The sequence below is a fragment of the Schistocerca piceifrons genome, unplaced genomic scaffold (assembly GCF_021461385.2).
Source record: "Schistocerca piceifrons isolate TAMUIC-IGC-003096 unplaced genomic scaffold, iqSchPice1.1 HiC_scaffold_211, whole genome shotgun sequence".
Lineage (NCBI taxonomy): Eukaryota > Metazoa > Arthropoda > Insecta > Orthoptera > Acrididae > Schistocerca > Schistocerca piceifrons.
This window is the reverse complement of record NW_025728020.1, coordinates 22,501-25,000: the sequence shown is the minus strand read 5'-3', so window position 1 is coordinate 25,000 and position 2,500 is coordinate 22,501. Positions and strand designations below refer to the sequence as shown.

General features: G+C 58.7%; 1 non-coding gene across 1 annotated transcript in view; it reads right to left on the bottom strand.

The window, feature by feature from the left end:
- Positions 1–784, bottom strand: part of LOC124742018 — a 1,909-nt gene extending 1,125 nt beyond the window's left edge. Inside the window, exon 1 of the ribosomal RNA XR_007010179.1 lies at positions 1–784. This exon is cut by the window's left edge and continues 1,125 nt beyond it. This is a non-coding gene — a ribosomal RNA (small subunit ribosomal RNA).
- Positions 785–2,500: the final 1,716 nt, after the last annotated feature.

The window sequence follows — 2,500 nt, the reverse complement described above, 5'->3', positions numbered from 1 at the left end:
GGTCCGCCTCGGGACGCACGAGCACGCACGAGGCGGTCGCACGCCTTCAGCTCGCCCCACCGGCAGGACGTCCCACGATACATGCCAGTTAAACACCGACGGGCGGTGAACCAACAGCGTGGGACACAAATCCAACTACGAGCTTTTTAACCGCAACAACTTTAATATACGCTATTGGAGCTGGAATTACCGCGGCTGCTGGCACCAGACTTGCCCTCCAATAGATACTCGTTAAAGGATTTAAAGTGTACTCATTCCGATTACGGGGCCTCGGATGAGTCCCGTATCGTTATTTTTCGTCACTACCTCCCCGTGCCGGGAGTGGGTAATTTGCGCGCCTGCTGCCTTCCTTGGATGTGGTAGCCGTTTCTCAGGCTCCCTCTCCGGAATCGAACCCTGATTCCCCGTTACCCGTTACAACCATGGTAGGCGCAGAACCTACCATCGACAGTTGATAAGGCAGACATTTGAAAGATGCGTCGCCGGTACGAGGACCGTGCGATCAGCCCAAAGTTATTCAGAGTCACCAAGGCAAACGGACCGGACGAGCCGACCGATTGGTTTTGATCTAATAAAAGCGTCCCTTCCATCTCTGGTCGGGACTCTGTTTGCATGTATTAGCTCTAGAATTACCACAGTTATCCAAGTAACGTGGGTACGATCTAAGGAACCATAACTGATTTAATGAGCCATTCGCGGTTTCACCTTAATGCGGCTTGTACTGAGACATGCATGGCTTAATCTTTGAGACAAGCATATGACTACTGGCAGGATCAACCAGGGAGCTGCGTCAACTAGAGCTGAGCAGCCGGCCGCCCGGGAGTGTGTCCCGGGGGCCCGCGCGAACACGCAAGCGTCCGCTCAATCATTCTGCAAACAGGAGGAGGCTGAGCTCCCCTGCACAATACACCTCGAAACCCTCTCAGGTCCCGGCGGCGCGCAGCGCCGTCCCAAGTACTTGGTCGGGTTCGAGAGAGGCGCAATCGCCCGGAGTTAGGCGAGTAGACGCTTTCGGTGCGACCACCCGTGCTCCCAACTGAGCTTGCCGCTGCCGACAGAGGCCCGGGAGCGTGCTGTCGTGGCATTGCCGGCGGGAGACAACACGCGCCACCTACGGTGACCGGCAGCTCCAACGCCAGCGCCACAGAAGGACAAAAGCCCCACTTGGGTGCCGAAGCGAACTCTCCCAGCACAGCGCACGCGCCAACACATCCGCACAGCTGCGATACAAACCACCAGCGAGAACCGCTGGGGCGACCGAGCAGCAGACGGCGTCGCGGCGCCGAGCGCCGGGCGGCGGCGCATCCTCAACGCACACAGTCCTCAATCGGACCAGCACACTGAAGATGTCCACCGCGCTTCGCACCGGGCCCGCGAGGACCTACTTTGGCCGCACGGCGCCGCGCGCAGGGTGCGCCGGCGCGCAGCTGCGACGCCTGCCGCGTCCGTCGGCCGGCGCGCCTGCCACTGGCCGCCCCCACCAGCCGGCTGTAGCGCGTGCGCCCACGCACCGCGCGGCCAGCACGCCGGGAGGCGCCCCCTCACCGGCCGGGGACGGTCCCACCCAGCCACCGCCGCGTATCGCTTCACACCCAGATGCCGTTCAGTTTCGTCGGCATGGTGGGTATCGCTGGAACAACCGGTTAGTACCTCAACCTATCGTCGCCATCACCGATTCACCCCTAGCGAGAACAACCGCACCACAACAGGTTACCATTTGTTCATTTGCGTAACTTCACCAGAAAACGCAGGCGTCCATCGCCATTTGCAACTTCAACGATTATTGCATGCCTGTGTCAGGTGTCACGCCACACTACGTCTGCCCACATACACGCAACAAAATGTGCACGCCTAGACAATACGTGGAAGGTGGCCCCCGTACGTATGCGATGTCCATTGCTCGAACGACTGTCAACCGGCCTCTGTAGCATGTCGCAGATATGGAACGCGGTGCACCATGCCATCACGGTGTGTGAGGAGAGACGACTAGGTCCGAATACATCAACAGACAGCTCATGCTGATCGCCATCCACGGCGTCCGTTCCTCCCACACGTCTCTATGGCGTACCACACTGCAATCCAGCTCTCATAGGGAGACGACACGTAGCTGCGTGCACAATATTTGCACTGTATGGTCCGCCGTTTTTGGGCGCAGTCGTTGTGCGGTCACACATGTGCCACGATGTATCATTCAGTACATAAGGACGAATGTGCAGTACAGATTGTGGTTCACGCGTACGACATCAGCGGACAGTTGACACAGGCCGCACCACAACGTAGCCTGAGTACGTCGCATGCGAAGGGCATTGAACATGCAAACTTCTCACCAACCAGCTTGCGAAGGCAGGGGGCAAGGTGGGGACGTGGGGAGGGGCGGCATGTACGTCCTGCTGCCATCCACATTACAGTGTACAGCAGGAGCATGTGGAAAGTGAGCAAGACTTGCAAGGTGTTTAACATGAAGCGATACACAGGGGTGCGGGCAGTGCGAGTAGCGAAC